Source organism: Brienomyrus brachyistius, chromosome 4 (assembly GCF_023856365.1).
Source record: "Brienomyrus brachyistius isolate T26 chromosome 4, BBRACH_0.4, whole genome shotgun sequence".
In the NCBI taxonomy this organism is placed as follows: domain Eukaryota; kingdom Metazoa; phylum Chordata; class Actinopteri; order Osteoglossiformes; family Mormyridae; genus Brienomyrus; species Brienomyrus brachyistius.
Genome location: NC_064536.1, coordinates 9,809,289 through 9,815,288, shown reverse-complemented (window position 1 = coordinate 9,815,288; position 6,000 = coordinate 9,809,289). Strand labels below are relative to the sequence as shown.

The 6,000-nt window shown below is 47.8% G+C and overlaps 1 protein-coding gene across 10 annotated transcripts in view; it reads left to right on the top strand.

The window, feature by feature from the left end:
• The first annotated feature begins 374 nt into the window (after positions 1–374).
• LOC125740736 (microtubule-associated protein 4-like) overlaps positions 375–6,000 on the top strand; it is a 77,625-nt gene continuing 71,999 nt past the window's right edge. For all 10 annotated transcript variants that reach the window (XR_007397751.1, XR_007397752.1, XM_049012298.1 and 7 more), the window contains exon 1: positions 375–533. The gene's annotated coding sequence lies outside the window, so the exon portion shown is untranslated. The remainder of the gene's footprint in view (positions 534–6,000) is intronic.

The window sequence follows — 6,000 nt, the reverse complement described above, 5'->3', positions numbered from 1 at the left end:
GGACATGGTGCGGCTCCAACTGGGTGACGCGTCCGTCATGTTTGGCCGCCCGGACTCCTTTCCGTTCCGCCTGAGGGCGTCGCCATTGGGCAGCCGCCTCGTTCCGTAAAAGGAGCCGAACTGACCGATTGCGCGCTTCATCTGTCCGTCAAACAGCAGGGGAAGCGTCGGGCGTCTCCCGAAGACGGAAAGGCGTTGCGCGGGCGTCGGCGCTGAAGCGGTGCTGGAATTAAGCCGCGTCCTGCAGCGTTATCCTCTCCCAGACTAGCGGTGCGGGCGGCAGTCGGGCAGCTGTCAGCGAGCCCATTGGCTGCGGTGTGAGCGGGGCGGGGACGCTACGAGCCCATTGGCTGCGGTGTGAGCGGGGAGGGGGTGCTGTGAGTCTATTGGCTGAGGTGTGAGCGGGGCGGAGGCGCTGCGCTGCAGTCTGCGCTCTGCGGGCGGCGCTCTTCGGCGGCGGGGAGGGCCGATCTGCTGGCCTGAGCGGGCGACGCAAGGCTTCTTCGCGAACTGTCACAGACAGACGGAGGACGGTGAGTCCACCTGCGTGTTTGCGGGCGGCCCGGGCGGGGGGGAGGGACGCGGCGTGGGGGGTTTTACTTGGCTTCGCTAATCCCGGAGGAATACCTGAGTGAGCGGTAGAGGTTTGCGGGTCGGTCTATGTGCAGGATAATGTACGTGTCGGATGAAGTCAGATGGACTTACGAGCCGTGCTTTGAGCATAAAAGTTGTCCGTCTGGCCTTAATGCTATTCTGTCGCTTCTTACCATCATGTATTTCACGTCTCTTATCACGCGTGGCCTTTTTGTTTATGCGCGCATCTGTCCCAAGCCCTGTTAATGCACCCAGTGGTAGTTTTAGTTCGCTACTGCCTGCAATTGAGCTCAGATTTGCTGCGGCGCTGACCTGTGTTTTTATTTTTATTTCATTTTTTTCATTTTATTTTTAAATTCTACGAAAGCTTTGCAGTGACCACCGAGAACAGTTCCGCTATTGTTGTTGTGTGTGTCGAAATGGCGTCAGTTTTAGCTCTATGCAATGTAATTAACTTGAAATGGACAGTCGCATACTCAATTTAATGTAGCTTCTGTTTTGATGTCGATATCAAACTTCCCCTACTGCAGTAAACGCTGGCACGGCATTCTGCTCGGTATTTGACAGGATTGCGACACGCTTTTGCTTCGCACCACACTCTGTTTACTTTGGGTCTGTTAGCCTAATTTCCCAGTCAAAACTTCCCTCTCCGTCAGATTGTACTGCTCTAGGGGCGTAGCGGTTCTCTAAGCCTGATCTGCACACTTTGCAGTGGGAAAATGAAAAACTTAATGATATTTGTATTTATGTGGAGCATGAAGAATAAAAACTGAGAGTAGCAAGACAGATTATACTTTTCATATAAAGAGTGTCTGCCATGCATTTTTGCATTGAGCTTGATTGTTCCTCTGCACAGCACTAAATCCAGAGAAGATGTAGAGGGTTTATCGATTCTGCTTAGTCTGTTGTGGGTCAGCTAGCGTTTAAGGATAGCTGTGTGGAGTGGCCTGAATCATCGGCCGTGCCGTAGGATCCTTCTAGCAATCAGTGCAAAGGGTGGGTTTTTCAGTGGTGCTAGGCTAGAAATTTGAGGGTTGGTAGGTCTGCACACCTCTTTTGAGACATGATTGCTCAACTTCTACGCAGTGCAGAGATTTACCTCTGTTGTGCTGGTAGAATGCCAAGGGACTACGAACAGTGAGAAAGAAACTCAAGTAGCAAGCATTTGCGTTTTATAAAGAATATACCTGCATGTAAACAGTCCCCACAAATAACGTAAAAGATGAGTTTCTCACTTCCTTTCCGGAGGGTGACGTAGCGTGTTATTCGGATGTCAGGACAAGGGCCATTGCTTCACTATAGTGTTTAGCCCAACTGACACACGTACTTTGCAGCTCTCTGGTGGATACGCCGGGCCAGACTTATCACGGTAGACATCACCCCACACCTCCCCCCTCGTTGACGCCACTTCTACATCTTGGACGTCTTGCTGTTCTTTGGTTGTTCCAAGCTCAGTGGAGGGGCTTTTACATACTGTAAAAGTACTGTACACCGGGGAATGTGGCACCTGGACTGTTTCGTGTGCGTTAAAATTGTTGATTTAATCGTAGGAGTCACAGGGCGATGTGCCTTGTGGTGGAGGCAGTGTTCTTTGGTCAATGGCTTCTGCATACCGGTAGTTCCTCAGTAAAATAGTTAAGCCATTAAACTGCTGGTCATGAAAACTGGTGCTGTTTCTGTGTTTGTGTGTGTGTGTGTGTGTGTGTGTGTGTGTGTGTGTGTGTGAGCGTGCCTGCGCTTGTGTCAGAAATGGAGGAAGTCCATGCTCTGTCTCGTTACGGAGGCTGCAGTTTCTTTAATTTTTTTAGCCATAAATCTGTTGCCGTGGAAAGATGGGCCAGCGTTTCCTCATGTGTGATGGGGGGGGGGGGGGCTTTCCCATCACCCTCCTGCTCCCTGCGCCCTCCTATTCCCCGTTTACTCCTGTACTTTGGCTCAGGACATTGCAAAATCCGTTCGGGGCCTGAGCAGAGCTGTCTGCTCATGCCGCGCCAGTCGTCGAACTGGGCCAGGCTGGCGTGCTAAACTGGTATAGCTGGTTAGGATAGACGGCGGCCCTGTGCATGCACAGATGCACGTATGTATTTCTACATGTATGTACAGGAGGGTTTTTCATTTGGTAGTGGGATCTCTGTGTATTAACAGGAGACCTTTGATATGGTCACCATTCAACTCCTGCTTATTCCACTGGTCTTTCTGTGAGATGGAGACTGGACATAGGAAGTTGTTGACATGAAGGAGGTGTCTAGTGGCAGTGTGAGGGCAGACTGCTGAGTCACCTTGGGCTCACCCTGTGCCCAGCCCTGTCAGCGCCAGTGTCTGGGTACATCGCTGTTGTGACATCTTCGTGATTGATTCACTCTTGTCATGGCAGGTCACAGAAGCCTGATTCTGTATCTTATCCCTGTCCTCTGATCTGTAATTAGCATCTGTGGTGAAGGATCTGGTTTGATATCAAATAGCGTTGAATAATAAAAAGATACTTTTGGCGTTAGTGTTTTGAAGGTACCATGTGGTGAATTTTCCAGATTAATCTCACGTACCGCTTGACTTATATTTAAATCCATGCCTTTTCTCAGAGATATCGATCTAAAATGAAATTCACTGGACTGGTCGGAAGGACCTATCTAGTAATCCGGTAAAATGAATGTAGTAAAATTCGATCTTATCTGATGAAAGTTACCTTAAAATACACGTCAATGTGTGAAAATCCATATAAGAGCTTACAGTATGTGAGAATGGTGAACGGTAGGAGACATTGATGCTAAATGGATTTTATAAGCTGGTCTGGGATTGCTTATGCCGACAGCTCTTCAGTATACAAGGTCCATCCTTCTTCCTTTGAGGGTCTGTGCAAATGCAAGCACGTCTCCGAGCGTGTAGGTGTTTTGGTAAGCATGTGTACACCCACGGTTCACAGTGAATATCGTGGCTAAAAGCATGTGCAGCTCATAAAGAGAGGGTGGATGAGAGAAGTCGATCAGACTTAAGAATTTTTTTTTTCTCCCAGCAAATGAGTTCATAGTATTGCAGTGAAGGTGGGGGGGGGGGGCAGTCTCCACATTGGGAGAGAGGGCCAGGGACTTCGGCCTCTGAAGTGAGAGCAATTTAATTATCATTGTTGACACATCACGGCACAACAACGAAATGTGTCCTCTGTATTTAACCCATATGTGACGTAGCAAGGGGTAGCTGGTTTAGCACTTGGTGGGGAGTGGTACCTTGCTCAGGTTACCTCGGTGGTACTTTGCTGGTCGGGGATTTGAACCAGCAACCTTTGGATCGCAAGGCCACCACTCCGTGCGGCATACGTGCGGCTCAGCTCTGCGTCTGTTTGGCTCCAGATGCTCAATTTCAATATTTATCAAGGTTTGTCTGTGATTTATTCTCTCCTCAGATGGCACTTATCGGACTTTGGACACAGCTCATAGGCTGCCAACTGCTATTTAGATAACTGTCTGCCTGGTAGAATAGAAACCAGGCTTTGGATTTTCTGAAGTACCTTTCGGGCAGGAAGAGCGCATAGTTATAGAAGAAATGGAAGGCAAGAAGACAAGTGGGAGACCAGTGACAGAACAGGGAAGGGAGAGGGGTGAGGAGCTGCTCTGCTGAGCTGTGGCTTCTTTTAGTGGTGGAGAGCTGATCTGATGGAGGTTGTGGAGAGCCTCCATCTTTTCCCCTCAGCGTAGCACTGCCAGGAAGATGGAGCTTTCAAGAGGCAGACAGTCCTAAGGGAGCGGGAGGTGAGAGAGACACACTTCGCATGCAGAACATGGAGTTAGTGTTGGACATTTATTTCTTCATTATAAAAATTGAAGTTGTTGCATAACCATACATTGTTGTCAAACAGTGCAGGTCTCAGTTGTGTGTCTCTCTTTTTCTGTTCCGCAGTGCAGGGATTTTTCTACTCCTGTGTGTTTGGTTGTTTTTGGCCTTGCTGGGCATTCACTCGGCTTAGCAGCACTCCCGCTTGTCTTGTCCCCGGCATGTTGAGGCTGATCCTGAAGCAGTGCACATTGGACTTCCCACCGTGACAGTCCCCTCTGCTGAAGGTTCACACGGTTGGTTCATGAGCCTCTGAATGTGTGGGTACAGGTTCTGCTGCAGTTATTTTGGGGACAAGGTCTTCAGATGTCCTCACAGAGAGAGAGAATATGGGGACAAACGGGCGTCGAGGGAATGTCCTCGCAAAGCAGACTCATTTTTGGTTTTTGCAAGCTAATCTGCTGTTTCATTAGTATCCTTTTGGGTTTGTTGGAGTTGTGGTGCATCTTCACTTACTAAACTGAAGTGTAAAGTCACAGAAATGCAGGTCTGTGTATGTACCTGTGTGTGTGTATGTACCTGTGTGTGTGTATGTACCTGTGTGTGTGTGTATGTATGCACGTGTGTGTGTCTGTGTGTGTATGTGTGTGTGTACAGTACGTACCTGTGTGTGTGTGTGTGTGTGTGTGTATATTTGTGTATGTAATATTTGTGTTTTAGTGATGTAGATCATTGCCGTTAAATATCAGCCAAGACCGACACACTAGGCTGATGCCCGTATCTTGGTCTTTAACAATGATGTCCAATACCGAAGTGTTAACCAATATGTTGTGCATCTAGAAGGCTAAAATTGCTTTTTAAATGCCTATCAAGTTAGCTACCTCAGGGTCCTGACCCTTGATATGGTAGCATGCAAAAAAGAACTTTGTAGCATTGTTTCACAGAGGTTATCTTACCATTAGAGTGAGTTTTCTGTCCTATAAACAGGGGCGTGTTTCCCAAAAGCATCGTAGTGCAAAGATAATCAGGAAGGGCTTCCTGTATGAATATCAATAAACCTTTTCCTGCCATCCTGCATTTTGGAAATGTACATGCCGACATTTTTTCTTGCAGCAGATCCGTCTCCCTGCAGCATGTAACCGCCTATATCTGTATTATACCTTTGTAAATCAATTCTGACATTACAGATCGATACATTGAATCGCCACCTTCATAACTGATTTATTATGATGCATCGATGCATCTTTACACCCCTTGCTTGAGTGTGTGTGTGTGTGTGTGTGTGTGTGTGTGTGTGTGTGTGTGTGTGTGTGTGGGTGTGTGTGTGTGTGTGTGTGTGTGTGTGTGTGTGTGTGTTGGTGTGTGCATTTGCCTGTGTGCACACAGACATGCAAGGAGCAAATAATCCAAAAGGCCGGGAGACTGAGTAAGTTATATATCTGATTGTTTCTTTATTTAGAGCAAGATGGGGTAGGTATAAAGTAAAGTAAATGCAGAAATAAAGTATTTGTATTGTATTCTGTTCTGTTCTATAATGCAGGTAAGATAGTTCTCATTGGTTCTCCATAGATTCAGTTCTGGAATCCCTCTGCCTGATGCCCTCACCAGACAGAGAGGAAGACGCACGAGTTTGCCCGCCCC